Below are 27,914 nucleotides of genomic sequence, written 5' to 3'. Positions count from 1 at the left end.
GCCAAAAATATTTATTAGCTGTTAATCAAAGTGTTCCTGATCTTCGTATGATTTCATGAGTAGCTACCAAATACCACACGTAAACAATGAACTACAGAAAAGAACACCAAAGACTGTCATTCATCCAAGGTACTAAAATATTACATTAATTTATTCACTGATTCAGTGAGTGAGTTGAATAAATGAGCTGAATATTGAGAAACTACTCTGTGCTAGACATTGTGCTACATATTAGGAGTACAATAATGAGAAGAGAAATCATCCCGTCTTAAGACTTTACTGGCTGACGTGTATAATGTATATGTGTGGGGTGTGTGTGTGTGTGGGGGGGGATAATCAGGAAAGGCCTCTCAAAGGAAGGGATATAAGTGCTGAGGTTTAAAGTACGTGGCTGAACTTAACAAGGACCAACGATGTGGCAGGGGAGGGTGTGGTAAAGTAGAAATAGATACCAGGCAGAGGAAACAGACTGCAAAGGGCTCAAATTGGGATGGCACATAACATATTTTAATATAGATGAAGTGTCTCTAATAGCCACCACTACTTTCTCACCCCTGTTTCTCTCTTTAGCACTCTTCATTCAGGTTTCCATCTCTGCCATTCAAGCCATTCTTAAGGTCAGCAATGATTACCATATTGGAAATCCAACAGGCACTTCTCTCACCTCATTCATCTCTCACTGGCATTCAAACTACTAATCATTCCCCTTGTCTCATGAAAAAACTGAAAATAATCTCTTGGCTAGCCTTCTCAGTTCTTTGCTGGCTCTTCTTTTGCTTGACTCCTAATACTGGAACCTGGGGTTTGGCCCTAGGTCCTTCATTTTTCTGTATTTATATCTCTAAAATTTAGATATCACCCATACGGCCTTAATCCCACTTAGGTGGTAATTCTCAAATACGTACCTCTAGACCTCATTTTCCACTGAGATTCAGACTCTTATATATAATTGCTTTCTGGACATCTCTACTTGAATATCAAATGTAACTCTCTAAGTTAGCATGGGAAAAAATGTATTCCCATCTCCTCAAACCTACTGATCATCTAGCCTTCCCTTTCTTAGTGAGAGCCTCATCCTTCATTCTTCTCTTTCCTTTGCCTCCATATATTTGCAAGTTTTTATATTCAAAATATATCCTATAATCATTCATTTCTCTCCACCTCTATCACTATCACCTTAATCCAACTAATCAAGCACAGACAAATTTATATATTCTTTAACTAATCTCCCTACTGTCATTCTTTCCCTGTTTAAATCCAGTTCCACATGACAAACAGATGTTCCTTTTAAAATGCAATTCCAATCACTCTAGCTCTGCTTCAACTTTCCAAAAGGTTTCCCTTTTTTGGAATAAAATCCAAACTCCTTAACTTAGTCTTCTTGCCTGTCATAATCTGGTCCAAACCCGCATCTTTGTCCTCATCTTCTATACTCTTCTTCCTGTGGTAGGTGGAATGTTTCCCTCCCTAAGATATCCACACCCCGGGTCCCTGGAATTTGTGAATATGTTCCTTTTATAACTAAGGGGGATTGAGGTTGCAGATAAAATTAAGGCCACTAATCAACTGACCTTAATGGAAAGTTATCCTGGATTCTCTAGGTGGTACAATGTAACCAAATGGTTTCTTAAAAAGTAGAACAGAAAGTCACAAGAGTCAGAGAATGAGATGTGATGACAGAAACAATTTCATCAACGTGCACTATGAGACTCAACCCACATTGCTTTGAAGGTAGAGGGTGAGGGCCACGAGCCAAGCAGTGTGAGCAACCTCTAGAAGCTGGAAGAGGCAAGCAAATATATGCTCCCTTAGAGTTTCCAGAAAGGGATGGCAGTCCTGCCGACACCTTGATTTTAGCCCAGTGAGACCCATTCAGACTTCTGAATTCCAGGACTGTAAAACAGTAAATTTGTGTTTTTTTAAGCCACTATGGTAATTTGTTGTAGCAGTAATAGAAAATGAATATGCTAGCTCACCATGAACCAGCCACACTGGTCTACTTCATAAACAAACTTGTTTCTCCTTCAGAGCTTTTAACTTTGTTGTCATCACCACTTGGAATGTTCTGTTCCCATATATTCACATGGCTGACCTGGTTTCTTCTTGTCATTCTGAGCTCAGTTTCATAGAGAGAGGTCTTCCCTGACCAGCCAGTTCAAGGTAGCTTGTCATCACTTTCTATCACATTATGTTTTGTTTCTTTGTAGAACTTTTACCCTCTGAAATTATCTTTGACATTTATTGGTACAGTCACTTGTAGCCTAATGCCTTGCTCTAGAATATAATTTTCATGAGGACAGGATCCCTGACCTTGTTCACCATTGTGTCCTCTGTGCCTCAACAGTATCTGGCACAAATTGTGGGCTCAATCCTAAATGTTGACCATTGAATGAATAAAACGCACTATGAGTGAACTATAATGAGTGATAGAGATAGAAGCTAGAGAGGTAGGCAGGGACAGATCACAAGGTATCTTAGAGTCCTTGTTGAGAATTTTGAGCTTTATCCTAAAAACACTGAGAAGTCACAGAAAACTGTTGATAGGGAATATACTCATACTTCTGATTTTAAAAGATTTGGAGGCAGATTGGAAAAGGGGCAATGATATATGCGGATACAAGGAGAATAAATAAGGATGCTACTGGAGAGTCCAGGAAACCTTGGACTAGGGTAGTAGCAGTAAAAAAGCTAATGTATTTGAGATATAATTTAGAATTAAAATGAGTAAGACTAGGTGATACGTTGAAATATAAAAAGTCCAAACAACCAGATCTCAAGAATGACTTCCAGATTTACATTTTAAGCAATTTAGAATATGAGGGGGAAACTGAAGGATTAGACTAAGTGCATACATCAAAGGGAAAGATTGGAAAAACGGTTTCACCCCGTTGAGTCTGAGTTGTCCTCAAGATACAAAAGTGGAGACGTCATACAGACAGCTAAGTTTTGAGCCAGGAACTCAAATTAGAAACAGTGGTGGCAGATAATGTATTCTGACAATAAAAACGCAGAAAGCCATGAGATTAGGTGAGATCATCTAAGGAAACGGTATAAAGAGAAAGGGCTCTAGGCACTACAAGTCTCCTGTCCTGAGAAGGAACCAATGTTCCTCACTGCACCAGAAAGCTGTCCATCGTTCACCAGGAAAGATACCCATTTGTGGTTTGAGAATTGCTCAGTCCATTTCTATCACAACGGATGGAATTCCCTCTTGTCCGCTCCCCTCTGCACATTTAGGTAGAGAAATGGCCCACAAAGGAAATGTAGAAAAAGAGCAGATATGAAGATTGAGGGAAACCAGAACTTCACTTCATAGAATCTATAATGATGCCCCAAATAAAAAGAACAGATAAGAAAACGGGAATCTGTGTGGGATAAACGACTCTTCCCTTATCACAGCATTATGAAACCAAAGCCTCTCATCCCACGCTAAATGCTCGCACTGGATGAAAAATCAGGGACACGTATTTCTAAGAAACATAATTTTGATGCAATCAGTGTTCCTATAACAATAGCATCCAAAGGATGTCAGAAAACCATCATCTCTAGGTGGGTGTTCCTGGCAGCAGCCTTCAAGCACCCTGATCTGCTTCCCTACGGAGGTCGGATGGCATTTCCCAATCTCCTAATCCAGAGGTTCTCAGAGTAGGGACTCTACAGCTCCTCGGACCCTTTCAGGCAGTCGGCAAATCCAATATTAATATATTATTCACAATAATACCAATAAGTTATTTATCTTTTTCAGCCTCATTCCCTCTGGAGGGTACAGTGAAGTGCTCCAGAGACTACAGGATATGTGATACCACAACAGACTGAATGCAGACGGAGACCAGCAAAACGGTAAAACGATGCCATTCTTCGGTAATCAGGTATTTTTCATGACCATGTTAGGATGTAAGGGACTCGATGCTGAGTCTTAAATGAACTGAGACTCGAAATTTTCTGTCTTAATTTCTGCCAATAAATACTTCACAGATAAAAACCCATGCGAACGGAAACTGTTGAAGAAACTCTGGGACCAAACTACCAAGTACCGTCCGAAAAGGTAACAAAGAGGCTTCCGGGCAGCCCGGGTGGCTCAGCGGTTGGCGCTGCCTGCAGCCCAGGGCGTGACCCTGGAGACCCCGGATCGAGTCCCGCGTCGGGCTCCCTGCGCGGGGCCTGCTTCTCCCTCTGCCTGTGTCTCTGCATCTGTGCGTGTGTGTGTCTCATGAATGGATGAATAAAATCTTTTTTATAAAGGGGGGGGGGGGTCCGAAGCCTGGGACAAGGACAGCAGGCCCCCCCCTCCCTGTCTGGCCAACAGACTCAGCTCTGCCGGAATCCTCGGGGCTCTCCCGCTTCCCCCGGGCGCGCGCATGCGCATCAGGCCCCCGCGCCCCCGCGCCCCCGGGCTCCCAGCCCCACCCGCGCCGGGCTGGTCCTCCCGCTCCCCGGGGCCGACTCTCAGGGGTCGCAGGGAGGCCGCGGCCGCCCGGCCCGTCCCACGCACGGCTTCCCGGGGCTCCCGGAGGAATCCTGGGCCGGCGGGGCTCGGCAGTCGCGCGTCCCCTTCGCCCGTTCCTTCTCTTCAAGCACACGGAGCCGGAGAACACGAGGCAGGGCTCTTCAAAGCCGCGCCACCGGGGCAGCCGTGCTGAGGCGACGACCGGGACAAGGAGGGAGGCGGGGCTTCAGCCAGCTCCGAGTCTGCGCAGTAGACACGGCGTGGGCTCGCCCTCGACGCCTGCGCTCCACGTGGCTACGGGGCGGGGCTTCTTCAGGCGGGGGCGGGGCGGGGAGGGGCGGGGCGGGGCCTCTTCAGGCGGGGGCGGGGCGGCCTTGAAGGGGGCGGGTCCATCCACTGGTTCCTAACACTGGTGAGCTTTGACAGTAAAAACCAAGAGTAGACTTTTGTTTCTGTGTTTAGAGGATGGGAATATATTTTAAGAATTAAAAACAAATACTCTAAGGAGCAAAGTATGGCATGTATAAATAGGAACAATAGTTTGAAAGAGAATAAAGGGCACCTGGGTGGCTCAGTGGTTGAGCATCTGCCTTTGGCTCAGGAGTCCTGGGATCAAGTTCCACATCCGGCTCCCTGCAGGGAGCTTGCTTCTCCCTCTATGTTTCTGCATCTCTCTGTGTCTCTCATGAATAAATAAGTAAAATCTTTTGAAAGAAAGAAAGAAAGAAAGAAAGAAAGAAAGAAAGAAAGAAAGAAAGAAAGAAAGGAAGGAAGGAAGGAAGGAAGGAAGGAAGGGAAGGAAGGAAGGAAAGAAGAAGAAGAAGAAAGAAAGAAAGAGAGAGAGAAAAGAAAGAAGAAAGAAAGAAAGAAGAAAGAAAGAAGAAAGAAAGAAAGAAAGAAAGAAAGAAAATAGAGCCAAAAAAAAAAAAAAAGAAAAAAAAGAAAATAGAGCCAGACTACCCAGGCTAAGGAGGATTGTCTACAGGGAGAACTGAGTGCAGAGGAGCAGAATCAATGTTAATACTTAGTTCAGCTCCTGTCAGGTGCACCGGGGAAATTGCTTGAGGCCATCTGGTGCTCACTGTGTCAGCATCTGAGTGAACACCACCTTCTCCTGTCCTGAGAAGGCACAAAGCAACGTGTGATCCAACAGGAAAGATTCTGGTCTGCACTTAGACACTTCCCTCAGCCCGTGGACCACCAAGTATGGAATAGTGGGTATCCCAACAGTGGATAACAGTGGATACACCAGTGGCCATGGTGGTTTGAAATGGAAAGTCCCTACAGCCTCAACATAGTTGGGAGTTAAAAGACCCAGCTCAAGATTTATACCCCTCTCCATTCCCAGACTCAAGCTAGAACAGTGGTGAAACCCTCTCCTTCTTAGGGAAGGGGGCTTGAATCCAGAAGGTCTTGACTGAGAGGACCTGATAGCAGGCCAAGAAAAGACACTTAAGTTCAAAGGAGCTAGTCAGAGAGGGGCTCAGCAGAAGGCTCTGAGAATTTGAATTTCAAAGGCAGTGGAAATTTTCAATAACTCTCAGAGCAAAAGGGGCTGTTGTCTCACAACTCTAAACAACTCTGCTATATCAGCATCTCTGTCTCTGCTCTTGACACTCACTAGTAGATATTTTCTGTATATATCTGGACCCCCCATTAGGAAAGAAGTCTTTCTTCTTGCAACTTGGCTTTCCAATGTCCAGTCTAAATTGTATAACCATTATCTTATTTTTTTAATGACTTTTGATGACAAAGTAGGGTAGCCTCGGCAGACCCCACTAAAATCAGAAGAACTATTAACAAGTTAGCGAATTATAGTTCTAATCCTTCTGTGACTAAGTCTAATGATTTTTGTGTAAATAGGGCTTTTGGATAGATGTGTATACATTAAAATGCAGTCAATTACTGGCTTCCCAGAGGGATATCTATCTCAAAAACACAGATTTAGAAGCAAGTGTCCTGGTAGAAATTCCAATTTTCATGTACCAAACTTTCATGATCGCTTGAAGTGCTAATCAATGCTGGGTATCTTACATTAAACAAAATATTACCTTTTTCAAATGGTAACCTTCGCAATGAAAATGCAAATCCTAGCTAGAAACTACTGGGCCAGCTAATGAAAAGCTTGATGTATGTAAGATCAACATACATTACAACACGCATAGTTTTAGTGCACAGAAACGTGAAGAAAATAGCACAAATGTCTCTAAAGTACATCCCTGGATGTCATAAAAGCATTTGGCAATCCTGGCAACTTCAGAAGTTTGACAACTCTCAAAAGTTTATTAATACTCAGGGCCCCTTCGGCTCAGGTCATGATCCTGGGGTCCAGGAATGGAGCCCTGAGGCAGGCTTCCCACTCAGTGGGGAGTCTGCTTCTCTCTCTCCCTCTGCCACTCCCTGCTTATGTTCTTTCTCTCTCTCTCTTAAATAAATAAAAATTAAAAAAAAAAAGTTTACTGATACTCATCAAAAAATGTGCTATGTTCAGTCCTGTTCAACTTTGTCTCTGCTGGAGTGTTTAAGAATGCAGTAAGGGACTTAAAATGCTGTGTCACAATATGTATCTTAACACCTGGGAGGCTCTTTCACCTTACCAGATTACAAATGTTATCAGATATCATTGACAATGACACAGAAATTGTGGGATGTAGACGGATGACTGCATTTTTAAAGCACAGAAGCCGAAAGAGCAAGCAATTTATCACTCACTGCTTTGCGGAGTCAGCACAGCATTGGGGGATGACAGAGAGCCTTGAGGAGCCTGAGATCCAATACCAGTTTACACAAGGGAAATACAATCCCAAGTCCATGAGGTTTCTTAAAAAATGAGAACTGTCACTGGGCTCTGCCTCTTAGGTTAAACATTATCCAGTAGAGATTGATGCAGAAGGAGAGAACTTGGCTTGGAAGCTGGTGAGAAAGGTGTCCCCCAGAAGGAAAAGCAGTATTATTATTTAGAGATTGACAAAATGTGACAATCACATGACTTCCAGGTAGAAATTTAAGGTAAGTGGCATAATGAATAAGTGCCAGGACTCTGGAGTCAAACTGCCTGGGTTTGGATCCTGGCTTTGTCACATCCCAACTTCACAAATTGGGCAAGTGAACTTCAGCCTATTTAATGGGGATGATAATAATAACATCATAAGGGATTAAATAAGGGGGTGCATATAAAGTGCTTAGCATGGTGCCTGGCACAGGATACAGGCTTTAAGAGGGTATTGGGCATGGAGTGGCAGGACAAGGCCCCGGGAGTGAAATTCTAGACTCAGCCTATGTACAAGTGTTGAACTATGCTGATCTCAGCTCCATGATGGGCCAGACATGAAAAGCATACAGTCACAGTACAGACTACTGTTGTAAAGACAGCAGAAGTGAAGCAGTCACAAACAAGGGAGTGTTACAGACTACTGGTGGCTTCACTCCAGCACAGACTTGCACACAAATCCAAGATAAAGATGATCATAAGTTATTTGGATTCTGTGAGGGGGAAAAAATGTTGACTTTACATGATTTTTGCAGTCTTAATCACCTAAATTTCCAGACATAATGCATAGAACCTAGGACAGGGTCAGAACACCTAAACTGCTCTTAGTTCCTACCTGTCTTCTAGCTCACTTAATTTTAGGTATTTCATTGAACCTCTCTGCTTTCTCAACCAATAAATGAAGGTGATAGAATTTTGACTACTTGCATAATGCATTTTGTTGAGAATATAGAGATGATAATTTACTAGTATTTTGAGGGAGGGGAAAAGAGTTTCAGAGATCCAGGAACAGAACTATAATTCTAAAGAACTGGAGGGTATTATGCTGAGTGAAATAAGTCAATCGGAGAAGGACAAACATTATATGGTCTCATTCATTTGGGGAATATAAAAAATAGTGAAAGGGAATAAAAGGGAAAGGAGGAAAAAATGAGTGGGAATATCAGAAAGGGAGACAGAACATGAGAGACTCCTAACTCTGGGAAACGAACAAAGGGCGAGGGTGACTGGGTGACGGGCACTGAAGGGGGCACTTGATGGAATGAGCACTGGGTGTTATGCTATATGTTGGCAAATTGAACTCCAATTTAAAAATATGTAAATAAAATAAAAATAAAGTTCATTATGAGATCAATAAATATTCTTTGGATTGAATTGAATGATTCACTGTGGTAACTGATAGATATGTATAACATGCACATAAATGAGTAGAATATACACATAGTTATGCAACCAGACCTACAGATTTAGAAGCAGGTGCTCTGTGGTCCAGTCCCAGTTCCGAAACTACCTAGCCCTGCGACTTTAAGTCAGTTAAGACTTCTTTTCTTTAGTTTTCTCCACTAAAGAACACAGACAATAAAATCCTAACTTACAGCATTATTTTTTTGAAAAGCAAATAAACACGAATGAACAGTTTATAGTACTCTCTAAAATTACAATGTTAGTAATTAGTATCATTGGCTATTTGAAAATTTTTAAATTGTGGTAAAATACACATAACCTAAAATTCACCATCTTAACCATTTCTGAATGTACAGTTCTGTAATGTTAAATACATTCACACTATTATACAACCAATCCCTAGAACTTTTTTATCTTGCAAAACTGAAACTCTGTACCCATTAGATAACAATACCCATCCTCCCTTGCGACTCAGCTCCTGGCACCACCATTCTCTTTCTTTGTGAATATGATAACTTTAGGTTCCTCATATAAGTGGAATCAATCCATATTTGTCTTTTTATGACTGGCTTACTTCACTTAGTATAATGTCCTCAAGTGTCATCCATGCTTTAGAATTTCCTTCCTTTTTAAGACTAAATAATATTCCTCCACAGAATACTAATAGAAATAATTTTCCATCTTTTTTGGTGCTCATTATTTGTAACTCATTTTCCTCCTTCTGGAGATACTTTTAGCTTCACCCTTACCAATTTTTGTATCTTTAAAATGTGGTTTGTTTATCACAACCAACCTGATAAACTTATTTCTTTTACATCAAATGCTACTCTGCTTTCTTCTGGGAGCATCTGGTTAATAAAGAGAGAGAGAGAGAGAGAGAGAGAGAGAGAGAGAAGCCTAATAGTAACTATAATAGGCCAGTGCTGTACCCACTTGACATAAAAAGCATTTCAACAAATTTAACATGATTGATGATAGAGTCTCTTAATTTCGCTGTGCAGAGAGAAACTGCAAAGATTTGGCATGTCTATCACTATCCTCAAGGAAAAGCCATTTTTTACAAGACCTATCATGGCTGTTATTATAATTGATAACATAGTCTAATGCTAAAGTTTAGTGTTGGTGGTTCTACAGGGAAAAAAAAAGTTTGCCTAAAAAAGAAAACACTTATTTTTTAGGCAAACTTTCGAGATATTGCAGGTTTAGTTCCAGATCACTGCACTAAAGCAAGTATTACAATAAAACAAGTTAAGTGAATTTTTGTTTTCCCAGTGCATATAAAAGTTACATTTACACCATGCTATAACCTGTTAAGTGTGCAATAACATTATGTCTTTAAAAAGCAATGTATACACCTTAATTTAAAAATACTTTATTGCTAAAAAATGCTACCTATCATCTAAGCTTTCAGCAAATCAAAATCTTTTTATTTATTTATTTATTTATTTTTTCAAAATCTTTTTAATGGTGGAGGGTCTTGCCTTAATGTTGATGGCCACTGATTCATCAGGGTGGTGGTTGATGAAGGTTGGGTGGCTATGGGAAATTCTTAAAAGAAGACAATGATGAAGCTTGCCACATCAATCAATTCTTCCTTTCACAAATGATTTATCTATAGAATGAATGCTGCTTGATAGCATTTTACTCACTGTAAAATTGGAGTTAATCTTCCCAATCCTGTTGCTGCTTCATCAACTACTTTTATGTAATATTATAAATTCTTTGTTGTCATTTCAACAATCTTCATAGCATTTTCATCAGTATGAGATTCCATCTCAAGAAACCATTTTCTTTACTCATCCCCATAAAAAGCAACTCTTCATCCATGAAAGTGTTTCGTGAAATTATAGCAGTTCAGTCACATCTTCAGTCTCCACTTCTAATTCTAGTCCTCTTGTTATTTCCACCACACCTGCAGTGACTTCCTTCACTGAAGTCTTGAACCCCTCAAAGTCATTCATGGAGGTTAGAATCAACTTTTTAAAAAAAATTTTTTAAATTTATTTATGAGAGTCACACAGAGAGAGAGAGAAGAGGCAGAGACACAGGCAGAGGGAGAAGCAGGCTCCATGCACCGGAAGCCCGACGTGGGATTCGATCCCAGGTCTCCAGGATCGCGCCCTGGGCCAAAGGCAGGCGCCAAACCGCTGCGCCACCCAGGGATCCCCTAGAATCAACTTTTTTCCAACTCCCATTAATGTTGATTTTTGACCTCTTCCCACGAATCATGAATGCTCTTCATGGCATCTAGAATGGTGAATCCATTCCAGAAGGCATCCATGGTTTTTGCCCAGATCCATCAGAGCAATCACTATCCTTAGCAGCTATGGCCTTATGAAATGTTTTCTTAAATAATAAGACTCAAAAGTCAAAATGACTCCTTGATCTATGGATGACAACATGGATGTTGTGTTCACAGGCATGAAAACAACATTAATCTTGTTGGACAACATAATCTTGTTGGACATCAGAGGTTTTGGGTGACCACGTGCATTGTCAGTGAGTGGCAGGTTCCAACAGTGGCCTTAAAATATTTAGTAAACCATGCCATAAACAGATGTGCTATCATCTAGACTATTGTTCCATTTATTGAGCACAGGCATAATAGATTTAGCATAATTCTTGTGGGCCCTAGGATTTTCAGAATGATAAATGAGCACTGGTTTCAACTTAAAGGCACCAATTGCCTTACCTTCTAACAAGTCAGTCACCCTGTCTTTTGAAACTTTGAAGTCAGGCATTGGCTTTTCCTCTCCAGCTATGAAAGTCCTGGATGGCGTCTTCTTCCAATAGAAGGCTGTTTCATCTACAACGCAAATCTGGTGTTTGGTGTAGCCACCTTCAGTAATGATCCTGGCTAGATCTTCTGAGTAACTTATGCAACTTCTACATCAGCACTTGCTGGTTCACCTTTGACTTTTTTTTTTTAAGATTTTTATTTATTTATTTATTTATTTATTTATTTATTTATTTATTTATTTGAGAGAGAGAGAGAGAGAGAGGCAGAGACACAGGCAGAGGGAGAGAAGCAGGCTCCATGCACCGGGAGCCCGACGTGGGATTCGATCCCAGGTCTCCAGGATCACGACCCCGGCTGAAGGCAGCGCTAATCCGCTGAGCCACCTGGGCTGTCCTTCACCTTGCACTTTAATGTTATGGAAATGGTTCGTTCCTTAAACCTCATGAACCACCCTCTTCAGGCTTCAAACTTTTTTTCTGTAGCTTCCTCACCTCTCTTCAGGCTTCACAGAATTAAAGAGCCTTGGGTCCTTGCTCTGCACTAGGTTTTGGCTCAAGGGAATGTTGTGGCTGGTTTGATCTTCTAATCTAGACCACTAAAACTTTCTCCATCTCAGCAATAAGGCTGTTTCCCATTTTTATCATTTGTTTGTGTGTTCACTGGAGTAACACATTTAATTTCCTTCAAGAACTTTCCCTTTGCATTCATAACTTGGCTGTTTGGTGCAAGAGGCCTAGCTTTCAGCGTATTTTGGCTTTTGACATGCGTTTCTCACTAAGTTTAATCATTCCTAGTTTTTTATTTAAAATTGAGAGACATGGGAAGCCCAGGTGGCTCAGTGGTTTGGCACTGCCTTCAGCCCAGGGCGTGATCCTGGAGACCTGGGATAGAGTCCCACACGGGCTCCCTACATGGGGCCTGCTTCTCCCTCTGCCTGTGTCTCTGCCTCTTTCTCTTTCTCTTTCTCTCTCTCTCTCTCTCTCTCTCTGTGTCTCTCATTAGTAAATAAATAAATAAAATCTTTAAAAAAATAAAGTGAGAGACATGTGACTCTTCCTTTATTTGAACACTTAGAGACCACTGTAGGGTTATTCATTGGCCCAATTTCAATATTGTTGTGTTTCAGGGAATAGGGAGGCCTGAGGAGAGAGAGAGAGAGAGAGAGAGAGAGAGAAAGAGAGAGAGAGAGAAAAGGGGAATAGCTGGTCAGTGTAGCAGTCAGAATACACACATTGGTTATCGATTATGTTCACCATCTTACGCGGGTGTGGCTTGTGGGACCCCAAAAACAATTACAGTAGAAATATAAAAGGTCACTGATCACAGATCACTATAACAAATATAATAATAATGAAAAAGTGTGAAATATTTTGAGAATTACCAAAACGTCCCGCAGAGACAGAGTAAGCAAATGCTGTTGGAAAAATGGCGCCAATAAACTTTTTCAGGTTTGCCACAAACCCTCAATTTGTAAAAAATGCAGTATCTGCAAAGTGCTATAAAGTGAAGTGCAATAAAGCAAGGTATGCCTGCATATAATTTTTCACAACTGCTTATTGGATAAGGAAAATTATCCAAACACAAATACATTTACAGAAAATACTTTTCCGCAGAGATGTGTTCCTGTTTTATTTCAAAGGTTTTAAGAAATCATCTTGTTTCCACCCTTCATTAGTGAAAATACTTTTATGTAGCTTTCTTCCTTATTGCAGAGAGAAAGTTTAAACCTCATCAGAAATCTTTCTAAATCATTTCTTAGAATCGTTGGGATTTTTAAAATTCTAAATAAAGAAATATCAATATTTCTTTCTCAGCTCGTATTTGCCTGCTGTTTGAACAGTTTTCCCAAATGTGAAATGTATCCATATACAGAGGATGAAGTAAATTTAAGATAAATATCAAGGTATTTCCAGGGAGAAGTTTAGACCTTTTCTATGTCTTGGCTCATCATTTTCCACTGTAATATTCTCTTAGTCCCAGTCAATAATTTTCTCTGCATATTTCAGCAAACTGGTGTGAATGGTGCAAAGCACAGCATCAATCACAGTCTGAAAGAAGTTCTTCTCATGGGTAGTTTATCCAGTTTGCTGAAGTAGGGATGATAAGTCCCATGGTGTGGGATGCCCAGGATCAATCCCTTTAGGCTCAACCAGTTGACTGGAACAGCTCAGCCTCACTTACCCTATTGGCTGCTGCTCCATTTTGAGGTTACATCTATACAATGGTTTCTTTTTTCAAGGATACTGTATCTACTGTGCCATACTATCCCTCTAGGGAGAGTGGAATACGTCCTATAACAGAAGGGAAAAAGCAGTATTCCCCTGGAATCGACCTATGTTAGAAATAACCCTTGTATATATTTCTATTCCATGCCGGCCAGAAAGATTTTCTCAGCCCACCACCTTTCTTCTCTTAGGGAAAGGAAGATGGCTTAGACAGCCACCTGTACCAGCCACCTATTGGCTTCCTTTATGAAACAGACAAGCTGAGGCCTGGCCTAAGATGTCTGGTATAGGGAAATATGGGTTACTTCTGAAAATCTGTTGGCAAAACCTAGTAATATGCAGGTATTTTTCACCTGATTATGAATTAATGTTTTACTATAATATTTTTTTCTGATTATCAAAGTAACCCAGTTCCACTTCTTGTGAAAAAAATCTGACATGTAGCTAAATCTTTACATATAACTTTATTCATCACATCATTATTTATAATATCAAAAAACAGATATAATTTTACTGTCTAGTAGGGAAATGCACTGTAACATCATATCTTCATTAAAAATGTTTTAAAAATTGAGGATAAGTAAAAATGCTTACCATATAATATTGAAGAAGAAGAAGAAGTGTTTTTTTAAATGCATGTTTATTATAGAAATTTTGGAAATCACTGGAAAGTGATGTAAAAAACAAAATGAAGTTACCCAAAGATTCAGTATCCATAGTCAACAGCTTTAAAAAAAAATGTGTTTTTTCTGATCTCTGTTCCATATACACAGTGAACTCACACTGTACACTAATTTGACTTGCACATTTTAACTGATATACATATAATACCACTCAAACCTCTGCTTTCCTAATTCAATTCTCTTCTCTGTCTCCCTGCTTCCTTCCTACAGGACTCATGGGATTACATGGTACCAGCCTCTATAATCCAGTCTAATCTCTCATTTCAAAATCCTCGATATCTCAACATCTCTAAAGTCTTTTTTCAACAGGCTTCAGGAATTAGAACATGGACATTTTAGAAGGCACATTATTCTGCCCACCACTGTGATTAGTCATCAATCAAAGGTAAGTGTGAAAGCCATCAAGGCTCCTTGGCAGCATATAAATAAATTCTCATTTCCAGCAGTTGGAGAACACAAAAAAACTGAGGATTAGTTCAAGGTCCTAATTAGAAAACTATCAGAGTTCCAGAGCAGATTAAATCCTTAGCCCATCTCCTCTCTGTTGAAGACGAGTGCACTCTCTTTAATCTGAAGAGGATACAGAGACCTCTGCCCTGCAAAACAGAACACGCTGCTGTGTCTAACCCCATTTTCCTCTCTGGACACCAGTGATCTAAACAGAGTTAATTACAATATAACCTTACTGCGAAGTGTTACATCTGCTAAGAGAGGAAAATAATTATACTCCAAAGAAGCTGCAGTGTATTACCAACAAAGACCATTGGAACCAAGAGAATTTGAATGGCTGTGTGTCTTGTGGGTACTTGATGAGAAGCAGAACATCAAGTTAGATAGATAAGGGAGTTTATTTAGAGATGTTGCTAACATACCCTTAGGGTGGCACTTGAAAGCAATGCCCCCACATTAAGTGAACTAGAAATGCCCAAACTGTCACAGCAGACTATGGAAGAGGGATCAAAAGGCATGGAGAAATGGCCATTATAGGGAAAATGTGTTATGTAAGGACTGAAAACCCACCATATATGACTATGCCACAGGGAGGGCCCAAAGGGCATTCCACACATCAAAGCCATAAGGAGTGAGCATCACAAAGAAGCTCAGACATGGCCATCTTTCCTGTGAAGGGTGATACAGAAGGTGCTTTACAGAACTGCACTCCCAGATAGCAAAGGGGATGATAGATTCTTGAAATAAGAGTTTGGGTTGGGACACCTGGGTGGCTCAGCGGTTGAGTGGCTCGGGGCATGATCCCCCGGAGTCTGGGATCGAGTCCCACATTGGCCGCCTTGCAGGAAGCCTGCTTTTCCCTCTGCCTGTGTCTCTGCCTCTCTCTCTCTCTCTCTGTCTCATGAATAAATAAATAAATAAAATCTTTTAAAAAAGAGAGAGAGACTGGGTTGTGGTACTTCAATATCAGAAGAGGGTGGGTGCCATTATCATAAACAACAAGGTTGTGACATATACAGGGTTGTGGAGGTGGTTAATAGAACACAACACCTCTTGGGATGTACTAGCAAAATGAAACAGGATATGTCTTAATCTATACAACTAAAAGAGATCAAAGATGTATCAATCAAGAGACTGAGGTCAGATACCCAAATTGGAAGTCACAATCGCTTGCCCAATTTCAAGACCTGAGCCAGGTTCATACCCATAGTTCATTGACTAAAGAAAGCTTGGGTCTCCAGAAGAAAGGACCTTGTAATACAAGTATGCAAAATAATGTTTCCCAGCCCTTCCCCAAAAAGACATATGGCCATTTACTCAAGTAACTATACATGCTGAAAGGGGAATGCCAAAAATTTCAAAGATTGTTGGACACAAAGTCTGAGCTGACACTGAGATATGAAGACTCGTCATGGTCTCTGTTAGAGTGAGTTTAAGAGAGCCAGGTTACAAATGGAGTCCTGTCCAAGGTCCAGTTCACAGTAGTTAGTCCATAGATATAACCAGTGGCAGTTTCACCAGTCCCCAATTATTTAAGTTTAAAGGAAGAGGAATTCTTTGCTAGAACAAAACAGTTGTAGTAAAAATATTGGAGACTATTCTCATTGATTCTGATTGGACACCTCATAAGCTTTAATGCTCTAGCCAAAAATTTTCTTGGAAATCTTTTCAATATTTTCAACTTGGGTCCTGTAGCAATGTGGCATGTAAGATGACTCAAACCCCTAGGAAGCGGGATATGAGAAAGTGTTGTTTGGATTGCAAAGGAAACAATAGTTCTATTCATGGAGAAAGAAAATGTATCTTCATTGTGCAAAATCTACCTGCCTGAAGGTAGAAGGCTGAATTAGCGGATTTAAAAAACTCTTTTATTGTGACATATAATTTACATACAGAACAGTAAGAAAACACATAACATCACCCAAACCAAGAGATATAATTATTTCCTAGGAAACCTAAGATCAAGAGAGAGAACATTACTAGAATCCCAAAGCCTTGTGTATAACATCTCAATCATGAAAACTACCCTCATTTTCATTGTTTTCAGCAAGAGGATTGATCTAATAATCTAGTTGGCCATTTCCAGAAATGGAAGTTCTGGGTGACTTTTCAAGGTCCCTTTTAATGTTACCACTCACTAATGAGCTCAGAAGTGATGGTCAATGTGATTACACTCCTGTATAAGTCTCTGCACTAAGCGGAAGGCCAACGATTTCCATGGACCATTAGTTAAAACTCAACTGACTTGAAAAAAGGGTTTCTTCAAACCAAGGTTTCAACCAAGGTTAAAAACCACCAACCAATATTCGTGAATGTCTCTCAAGATAAAGTCCAGTTACTTGAAAGAATTGCTCATGGCTTCCTCTTTCATTGGAACTGGCAGATATTTATTATATGTTCTTTCCTCACTCTCTTCTCCCCTGCCTCCCCAAAGCTTTCTCTCTCACTCACTGAGTCATTGGGCAATTCTTCAGGGAGCTCTAGAGACTTACTGACTTTTATGTCTGAATTTTAAATTCCATTAAAAACAAAGATCCCTTTTCCTATTGATTTTGTCCCAGTCTTTTGGAAGCTCTAAATGATTCTTGGCTTCTGTACACCAGTCTCAGAGTAATCTCTTTCTTCCCCTTTGGAGCTTCTTAAAACAAATCAGCATAATTGTGTCTACATACTCCTTTAGCATAAAGCCTTCATTCTAGTTTTCAAAACCGCTCAATGATCTTAGAAATGTTTTCTTCACATTTTTGTTGACTCTTTATTTTTAAAGCAAGTAAAAGCAAGTAATCCAAATGTTTGATTATTTTTGTTGACAAGGAGACCTCTGCTTCTTTCCCCACTCCCCAAGAAAATCTTTCTTTCTGAGAGGTAAAGGTCTATTTGACCATAACATTACTGCTTCAAACATAATACTTTAGAATATAAGACTGTCTTTTCTCAGGAGACAAACGTAGTCAAAGCCATCATTATTCAGCTGACCATGTCAAATGAAATGCATCTTTTTTTATTCTCTCCAAGATCAATATAATGCATTACACAAGAGGAAGATTATATCCATATAGACCAAAAAAGGGGGACTTTTCAGAAGGAAATTTGAAACATGAGTTGCTCTGTTTCTGGTAGTAAAAATATATTTTCTATTCTGGAAAAGGTAACCCAGATCCATGCAATAGTTCCTTAAAATCACGGACAATGGTCAATGTCTGTCAATTCCACTTTCCATGAGAAAAGAAAAATCATTGCTGGGGTATGTCCAACGGTTTACAACACATAGAGGGGAATTTTTTGAGCATTTGCAATAAGAATATTCACTATAGTATTTCTTCTTTAAAATAATAAATCCTGGGGCAGCCCTGGTGGCTCAGCGATTTAGCGCCGCCTTCAGCCCAGGGCGTGATCCCTGAGACCAGGAATCGAGTCCCACGTCAGGAACCCTGCCTGGAGCCTGCTTCTCCCTCTGCCTGTGTCTCTGCCTCTAAAAATTCATTAATTACTCATTAGGAGGAGTGTTTACTTTCCTCATGCTGTTTTTAACTTCCTTAAGGTTAAAATTAGCTTTGTGTTAAAATTGTTTTGTGATACAGATTTTACCAAAGTTTTAATCCATAGAAGACAACTTGTATTGCTTGATTTTTCTACAGGAGAATATATTACATGAGAATATATTATAATTGAAATCAGAAAAAGAGAGGAAAATTACCTCATGTCATAAAAGCATTATCTGACTAATTGATTTAGTTCTTCATTTTGTTTCTATAGTACCAAATTGGCTAGAAAGTAACATCCAGAGATTGAATGAAAGAATCACCTTGGGTATATAGTACATGCATATCTCAGAGATGTACATATACCAGTTGCCCAGAAATATTTTACAGCAGATTTTGATTTGAGTTTTTCTACCAAGAGTTTTAAATTTTGTATTAAGTGTAAAAGACCAAATGACAAATAGCTAATTATTACTTGTTATGTTTATAACTGTATTATTTCTATGTTGTAGCCTTAGCAGAAAGTTAGTATTAAAAATGTGAAAAGCACTTTGAGTTCCTGCCCTCTTGATTTTTCTTTGAAACTATTTTGGAAGACTGCCAAGCATGTGTTCAACAAATGTTTTATACTGGAAATGTTTTGCCATAATCACAAACTGATTGAATAACCGTGATAATTTAAGTGGTCTTTTGTTCGCATGCTTCAATGCTTTGTTCATTTGCTTGAAATATGTACTTTGCTTTTAGCTAAAATCAGGTTCATATGTGTTGAAAAATAAAGAGCTGTATATTTCCATAGCTTTATTCTTGTAACATGAGATCTGTAAAAGATTTGAGAAATAAGTTAATAATCACTTGGCATCAAGTGAAAAGAAAGCTATATATGGGATATGTTTTCATAGTAAGAGCATTTGATTCTGGTCAAATTCATGTCAAAGAAGAATTAGAATTAATTTTAACCTTGGTATGCCTGAAATATGGACAGCCAGAGTATCTTAATAGGAAACATATTTTCACATTCAGAATTGCTTATTCTCAGGCATAAAGTTTCCATTTGAAACACTGTAGCCTCCTACAGCAAATCCCTCATTTATCTGAAAACCCCAACTATCCTGATCACCTTTGAGAATCAGGAAAAAAGAAAAAAAAAAAAGCAAGAAAGCTTGTGAACAGCAAAATAGAAGCCACAAATCCTCAGAACATTAGCCCTTCTCTGAGAAGTCTACAATAGATTATGAACTTCAATTCAAAAAGACTCTTGAAAGTCAAGCTGAAAATAGTACAAAGTAGGGATCCCTGGGTGGCGCAATGGTTTAGCACCTGCCTTTGGCCCAGGGTGCGATCCTGGAGACCCGGGATCGAATCCCATGTCGGGCTCCTGGTGCATGGAGCCTGCTTCTCCCTCTGCCTATGTCTCTCTCTCTCTCTCTGTGTGACTATCATAAATAAATAAAAATAAAAAAAAAACTTTTGAAAATAGTACAAAGTAGTGATGTTGACATTACAATAGTCCAAGAGGAAACAGCAAAGCTGCTAAGCAAGCATCATGATCAGAAAATTGAAGTCTGGGGCCATTGCATGTAGGATCAGCATACTCTCTAAGGTGCAGCAGTGTGTGTTGTAGAATATAATAATGGATATCTTAATGATACTGATTATTTGCTCCCCAAACACGCATCCTGCCACAGTACTTTTTGCCTTGGGTCATCTCTGGCTCTCAGTGCTCCTGTGTTTTGGCTGTGACATGCCACTCATGAAGTATATAGGCAGCAATTCCAAAAGTGTTCAGAGCAGGGAAAGATCATCAATTACGTACCCTCCCTGTTCTCCTGGTTAATTTATCCTCACTGCCTGTATTTATATGAATTCACGTGATGGAAACACCAAGAATACAATTTGCCTTACAGACGAAAATATGGTTAAAACAATGATATATTATGGCCTGGAGCATTTTCGTGTTTATATTATGAGACATTTCTAGGTTTTCTTATGGAAAAAAATCAGTCAAATAGGACATGTGCAGATTGTAAATATAGCTCCCAAATTTATACTGTGATCTTACAAGTACACTGCTAGTTTCCACTAAAAGAAAGGGGATTCAGATGAGTTTGTTTTCTAATGAGCAAAAGTATAGAAAGGTCAAGAAAAAGATACAGGGATCCTGTCTGGACTTTGCAAAGAAAGCTTTCTTTCTTGGCAATCACAGAAAGTTAGAAACAAAGACTATTTGGACCACCATCAGCACACTTAGAAGACCTCACAGGCAGCAGGAGCGTCCCCTTGAATATGACACTGCACCTCTGGCCTTGCTGCCTTAGCCACAAATAGTGAAGCGGGAACACCTGTGAGCTGGTAAAATAAAACTCACAAAAAGGCAGCATTCGTAAGGAATACTCATTCCTTGAGGGATGTTTTAAAAGCACGTCTTTTTTTTTTTTTTTAACTGAAAAAAAAGTGAAATTTTAACTTAATTCCTTTGGTGGGATTGAAATTTTATAATGGAGATGTTTAGCATGTGCTTTCTCCACTGCGGGGAAGGGGATGCTATGTTTTTCTTCTTATAGCAGTTGGAAATTCATTGACAGTGCTAACAAAAGCAATACCCTTCTCACTTTGCTTTTGTGTGGATTGCATAACCCTGGATTAAGTGATTAAGGACAAGGCCCTCTCTTGCTGAGAGGTAAAGAAACATGGGGTTCACATGCCTAGTTTTTCACATCTAGGATCGTGCTAGAGCTCATAATAGCTTTGATTGAAATCATATTATTAATTTTGTTGTGGATGAGAATACTACATTTTGAATATTGAGACATTTTTATAGATGGCAAGAAAATGAGGAGTGCAAAGAACTGCCTCCCTCCCGCAAGCAGGCAGGAGTGCTAAGCCTTACAAACCTCAGAAGGTGCTAGGAAAAGACGACACAGTTATGTTTTCCTAAATCTACCTTCTTTCTTCTTGCTTTCCACTACTTGAGCTGTCTTTTCTCGTCAGTGGAGCATCACTGAGACTTCTGGACACACTGGGATGACAAAGAGGTTTATAGCAAGCACTTAAACTTAACATGAATACTGTCACCAGGAGAGTGCGAGTAGCAGGGCTGGAGCACAGAGGACATAGACAGAGAAGGCTATAAAAGGATGAGTAAGCGACAGGGAAAGAATGAGAACATTGACATTTCTGTGTATTCCAAACCACAGATACTAAGAGTGTTTAACATCAATTACCAGTTATCCAAAGCACTTTTAAAATTCTTGCTATTTGAAAGACTAATTCCAGATTCAAAAATTAGCATATTTTTGTAAATATTATTTGCACTATATTTGCAAAGTGTGGTATTTCCTGCGTTAATGGCCGGGAGGATGTTAGTAAAGATTTGCAATGATTCTCTGAATTAATTTTTCTTTTTTTAAAATATTTTACTTATTTATTCATGAGAGACACAGAGAGAGGTAGAGACATAGGCAGAGGGAGAAGCAGGCTCCACGCAGGACTCGATCCAGGGTCTCAAGGATCACGCCCTGGGATGAAGGCGGCGCTAAACCGCTGAGCCACCCGGGCTACCCCCTAATTTTTGTTTTTCACTTCTATTTCTCTGAAATGATTAGCCTTTGGGCAACCCTGGTGGCTGAGTGGTTTAGCGCCGCTTCCAGCCCAGAGCGTGATCCTGGAGACCCTGGATTGAGTCCCACGTCGGGCTCTCTGCGTGGAGCCTGCTTCTCCCTCTGCCTGTGTCTCTCTTTCTGTGTCTCTAATAAATAAAATCTTTTTTAAAAATAAAATGATTAGCCTTCCTGAGCACAGGTCCCAACTCCCCCATATCCTCAGCTGGTTCATGCCTCCTCCTCCTTCAGGACTTTGAAAATTAACAAGACAGGAAACAACAAATGTTGGAGAGGATGTGGAGAAAGGGGAACCCTCTTGCACTGTTGGTGGGAATGTGAAATGGTACAGCCACTCTGGAAAACTGTGTGGAGGTTCCTCAAAGAGTTAAAAATAGACCTGCCCTATGACCCAGCAATTGCACTGCTGGGGATTTACCTCAAAGATACTGATGCAGTGAAACGCCAGGACACTTGCTCCCCGATGTTTCTAGCAGCAATGTCCACAGTAGCCAAACTGTGGAAGGAGCCTCGGTGTCCATCGAAAGATGAATGGATAAAGAAGATGTGGTCTATGTACACAATGGAATATTACTCAGCCATTAGAAACGACAAATACTCACCATTTGCTTCAATGTGGATGGAACTGGAAGGTATTATGCTGAGTGAAATAAGTCGATCGGAAAAGGACAAACATTATATGGTCTCATTCATTTGGGGAATATAAAAAATAGTGAAAGGGAAAGGAGAGAAAATGAGTGAAAATATCAGTGAGGGTGACAAACCATGAGAGACTCCTAACTCTGGGAAATGAACAAGGGGTAGTGGAAAGGGAAGTGGGCCGGGGGTTGGGGTGACTGGGTGATGGGCACTGAGGGGGGGCACTTGGCGGGATGAGCACTGGGTGTTATGCTATATGTTGGCAAATTGAACTCCAATTAAAAAAATAATAAAATAAAATAAAATAAAGGACTTTGCGCTTCACTGCCACACTTGATCTAAGTAGCATTCCTGAAACTCCAAGTCCAGATTTCCAGACTACCAGCATGTTCTATCAGCACCTTACACTTCTCCTGTCTGAGCCCTTAACACACTGTAAAGGAATGGTCTATTCATCTACCTTGATTCTCTGCTAGACTCCAAACTTCATGAGGACAGGAAAGGGATATTTATAAGCATGTGCTCTGGAATAACAAAACCACTTTGTGGTTGTAGGGCATGTTCGTACAAGTGTTAGTCTGTTAGTTACATACAGTCTTCATGACAATCCTACAAGAGAATGGGGCAGAGGTAACTTTCCCAAAGTCATACAGCCAGCAAGTGGTAGATCCAGAATTTGAACACTGGCCTTTGTTTCCAGAGACCATGCTCTTTACCACAATACACTGTTGCCTCTCAAACCAGAGCACATGGGTTCTAGAACAAGTCAGCCACTTACTAGCCATTTTACCTGGGCTAATTTCTTATCCTGAATGAATTTCAGTGTCTTCATCTGAAAAATGAGAATAAATAACAGTATTTGCTTTAAAGAGCTGAGAAGAGTCAATGAAATAATGCCTCTAGAAGTCAGCTGAAAATGCACTCAGAAAAAAAAAAAAGAAAAGAAAATGCACTCAGCATAGTGCTTGGCATATAATAAATGCTCAATATTATTTGTCTGCTGTCCTTTTATCCTTGTTCCTATTATTCTCCTCCTTCTCTTCCTCCTTTTCTTTGTTTTTCTTTTTCTCCCCCTTACTCTTCAGAACTGTGCCTTCAGCTCTGAGCAAAAGATAGACATATAGTGGACATCAATAAACATCTTATGAGGGCAGCCCCAGGTGGCTCAGTGGTTTAGCACTGCCTTCAGCTGAGGGCATGATCCTGGAGTCCCAGGATGGAGTCCCATGTCAGGCTCCCTGCATGGAACCTGCTCCTCCCCCTGCCTGTGTCTCTGCCTCTCTCAATCTCTCTCTCTCTCTCTGTTTCTTATGAGTAAATAAATAAAATCTTAAAAAAAAAAAATCTCATGAATGAAGGGATAAGGGAATGGATGAATGAGTGAATGAATGAATAGTAGGCCAAATTTCTTTGATACCTATTTGCATCTTCCACGTGCCTTAGCCACATATTTTCTACCTCAGCAGACTTAGAGACACGTGGCTGTGACTCCTGCAACCCTGGATAGGATATGGCCTGCCAGGCACTTGTACCTCTTCTCCCTCACAGCAGAAACCCTGCTGAAGAGCAGAAACTTTCCAGGCTAAAAATGTGTGACTTGGTTAAAAGTGAATGACAAACCAGGCCATCCTAGAACCACAAAGTTGGCATTCAAGGTCCATTTGTGAGAGTTTTGGAAATGCCCATAAGACTAAGAAGTATCATTTAGCCCCAATTCTAAATTACAGTTGACCCTTGCATAACATGGGGGTTAGTGGCTCAGACCCCTCATGCAGTAGAAAATCCATATGTACTTTCTGATTCCCTGCAAACTTAACTACTCATAGCCTACCTTTGGCCAGAAGCCTTACTGAGAACACAATTGATTAACACATATTCTGTATGTTATATGTATTTCATACAATAAAGTAAGCTGGAGAAAAGAAAATGTAATTCAGAAAATTCTAAGGAGGAAAAAATACATTTATAGTACTATACTGTATTTATTGGAAAAAAAATTCATGTATAAGTGGATCCGCATGGTTCAAACCTCTGTTGCTCAAGTCTCAACTATATTCAGTTTTCAAACAAAAGTATACATTAAATTGACATTATGGATATATCAAAATTTTGCTACATTAAGCTAATAAGCACTCTGCCAAGCCATTATTATGTCATTGAATATTAATTTAAATAATAATAGTGAAATAGTTATTATAATAATTGCTTAAATTTATATGAAATCTTTATCTTTTTTTTTCTTTTTGGAGTTCATAGCTCCAAAATAGTGTCAACATTTGAAGCTGCCAGATTATATCAGGCTAAACATGATTAGCTGACATTCCTGGCTGAACGCACTCCCACAGGTTAAACATAAGCCAGAAACCAACACCAAATGCAGTTCAGGCATTCCTGAATCAAATACCTTAGTGAAGAAAAAAGATAAAATCTCAGATCTTCTCATTCTTGGCAAATGCTTCTACATTTTTTTCCCAGTGTTAGACTTAGGAGAATTCTCATATAGGAGGAATTTCCTGTTAAGTGGGAAATGTCACTGCTGTGTATTTTCTATGGCTCCCAAGTCAAGTCACCAAACCTGCCTTGTTCCATCATCAATGGGTATGACTTCTTTGTCTCTCTACCTGTGCTCATGCTTCCCAATGTGGGTTGGAAATACGGCCTGGTGCAAAGGTGAGCATGAGCTGTGCCTGCACTAGAGAAGACTTGGGGGAGCCTGCTCAACTTGGTTGTTTTCAGCTGGAATTTTTGTCACTTCTTTGTATGTCAGTTCCCTTTGTTGTACTCTTTTTGATAGGGTCCCACTATTCTCTTTTGTTGGGGGTGGTTTGATTCGGGGAATATGCAGTTCCTGGCTTTCTCTTTTGACATGGCAATCTTAAATGACAACTAAAAAGAAATCCAAATGTGTGTGGGGGATGACAGGGATCTCAGTAGAGTCCCTCCCCAGGCTGTTTTCATTGTCCACGAGAAACATGCAGAACCACAGGCAGAAACCCGCCCTCTGTGCTAAGCATATAGCGGCTCTTGTCTACTGAGTTAATGGGCCTAAGGAAGTGAATGCCTGGTTTCAATTCAATTCTTTGTTATTTTGTATTTGTCTGTCCCTTTCAGAAGAGTCCATTTGTCTTAACCAAATTTGGCATATAACTAAAAGATTTACCTCAAGTTTTAATTTATCTTTGATATTTTTGGCTTCATCCGGTGCCTTGAAAAAAGCAATGGAGGGTCTGGGAAGAAAAAGAGAGAGAGGGAAAGGGAGAGGAAGAGGGAGAGGGTAAGAGAGAGAGAGAGAGAGAGTCACAAGGATCCAGCCTCCGACAAATCAAATTCGTGGAAATATTTGTCTTCCACCAGAGAGTCTTAGGGTAAATATCTCTGATGTTGTCAATTTCTTATCTATTTACCAGAAATCTGTCTCATTATCTAATGAAATTTAAGGGATTTCCAAGGGCTCCACAAATATATAGGAATTTAAAATACTTAGCACTTTATAGAAAGGAAAACTTAGTTGATTAAAATTAGATTAATTAAATCATAATGACTTACATTTTAATCATTGGTGGTTCATGTCACCTGGGCCAGGCCTATGTTAAGTTTCACAATATATTTTAAAAATTAAGCATGGATTAAAAAATAAAGTTCAATAGATTGAAAACACTTTCTCAAAAATTTGCTTTGTAAAGTGTTTAGTTGCAAAATACAAATTTTTTTTTTTTTTTTTTTTTTTTTTTTTTTTTTTTTTTAGAGGGAGTGCACGCAAGAGCACGTGCTCAAGCGTGAGCTGGTGGGATGGGGCAAAAGGAGAGGGAGAGAGAATCTTAAGCAGGCTCCATGCCCAATGCAGAGCCAGACATGGGGCTTTATCTCACAACCCTGAGATCATAACCTGAGCAGAAATCAAGAGTCCGACGCTTAGCTGACTGAGCCACCCTGGTATGCCCGATATATAAAGTTTTATTGTTTTATTGTCAAGAGCCCAGAAGTCTCCCAGAAAAGGAGTTTCATTATGTTTTACACCTAAAACTAATACAATGAATTACAACATAAGGAAAGAAGAAGAGGAAAGGTTCTAAAGGTTCCTAAAATAGTAGCTATTGTTGTGGGGAAGAAATTTAGAAAATAAAACCTCTCCATGGTATATACCTACAGAATTTCTGCTTATAATAAATGATGTTTAAAGGAGGTGTTAGTGAGAATAAAAATAAAATAACTTGAAGCAAAGTCATTCAAATAATATTGCATCTGTTCCTGAATGCATATAGAGTGTCTGAGATCTGGAAACCTGAGCTCTGGATAATATGTAGGGATAACAGATGTGGCTCCTGAACAAGAAGAGATATGGCTGCAAAGTGCACAAAGGTCAGACCTACAGCAAAGTCTTGTTAATTATAGCACAGGCTTCTAGAAGCAATCTGCCTCCCTGACACACATAAATGCACAACACACACACACACTCATTTTTCTCTTTTCCTTTTATGACGTTACAGCATTTGGGGTTCCTTAATCTCAAATTCCTATGAATTCCTACCTGTTCTCTCTCTTTTAATTCACATCCTTCCTCTTAAGGATCTGTTTATTTGAATATTTTTCCATGTCCTTTTAAAATATTTTTCTAATTTTAAGTGCAATCTACCCCCCAGCACGGGGCTCGAACTCCCGACCCCAAGAGTTGCATGCTCCACCGACTGAGCCAGCCAGGCACCCCTATGTCCTTTTAAATTGGGACTTGATTTATGCTGTAACTCTCTTTGCAAATTCTACCCTGGTGGTCCCAGAATCTCATTGTGCAGGGATCATTAAAATCATCTACTCCAGCCTCTGCTCAGTGTGGGATTCCTGGCTTAATTTTCCCCTGAAGTAGGATGTTGGGATTTGGCTTTGTTGCCTAGAGAAGTGGGAACTGCGTTCGCTGCAGGCCCACTCGAATCACTGCTGGAAAGTCCTCACACTGTATGCTGGTCCTCTCCATTTTCATTCTTTATCCTATTAGTCTTTTTGTGGCCAAGTGACTTCATAAGTAACAGTTATCACTGTATTATTGACCATGCTCCTTTCTTTCTCCATCCTCCTTCCCTCCCATCCTTCATCATCCTTTAAAAAAAAAAAAAACTTTAAAAACACTGTAAAATTATTCCTCCCAAGCACTCTTGCTAATTTGACTAAGTTGACTATGCAACTTTAAGTATAGACCAACTTCCAAGACACCTGGGTGGCTCAGTGGTTGAGCGTCTGCCTTTGGCTCAGAGCATGATCCCAGTACAGGGATCAAGTCCCACATCAGGATCTATGTGAGGACCCTGCTTCTCCCTCTGCCTATGTCTCTGCCTCTCTCTGTGTCTCAAATAAATAAATAAATAAATAAATAAATAAATAAATAAAATCTTTTAAAAAGATATGTGAGCACACAGACACACACAACACACATATACTACACCATACATGCCATATACGCCC

The 27,914-nt window shown here is 40.0% G+C and overlaps 1 protein-coding gene across 5 annotated transcripts in view; it reads right to left on the bottom strand.

Annotated features, from left to right (window-relative positions):
- ARHGAP28 (Rho GTPase activating protein 28) overlaps nt 1–4,649 on the bottom strand; it is a 237,580-nt gene extending 232,931 nt beyond the window's left edge. For 2 of the 5 annotated variants that reach the window (XM_038543820.1, XM_038543824.1), the window contains exon 1: nt 4,493–4,649. The gene's annotated coding sequence lies outside the window, so the exon portion shown is untranslated. Of the gene's footprint in view, nt 1–1,976; nt 4,121–4,407 lie in introns of those variants that run through there. The other 3 variants (XM_038543819.1, XM_038543823.1, XM_038543825.1) reach the window with 2 other exon arrangements.
- Nucleotides 4,650–27,914: the final 23,265 nt, after the last annotated feature.

This window comes from Canis lupus, chromosome 7 (assembly GCF_011100685.1).
Source record: "Canis lupus familiaris isolate Mischka breed German Shepherd chromosome 7, alternate assembly UU_Cfam_GSD_1.0, whole genome shotgun sequence".
Lineage (NCBI taxonomy): Eukaryota > Metazoa > Chordata > Mammalia > Carnivora > Canidae > Canis > Canis lupus.
The sequence above is the reverse complement of the archived record's forward strand: the minus strand, read 5'-3'. Positions and strand labels throughout refer to the sequence as shown.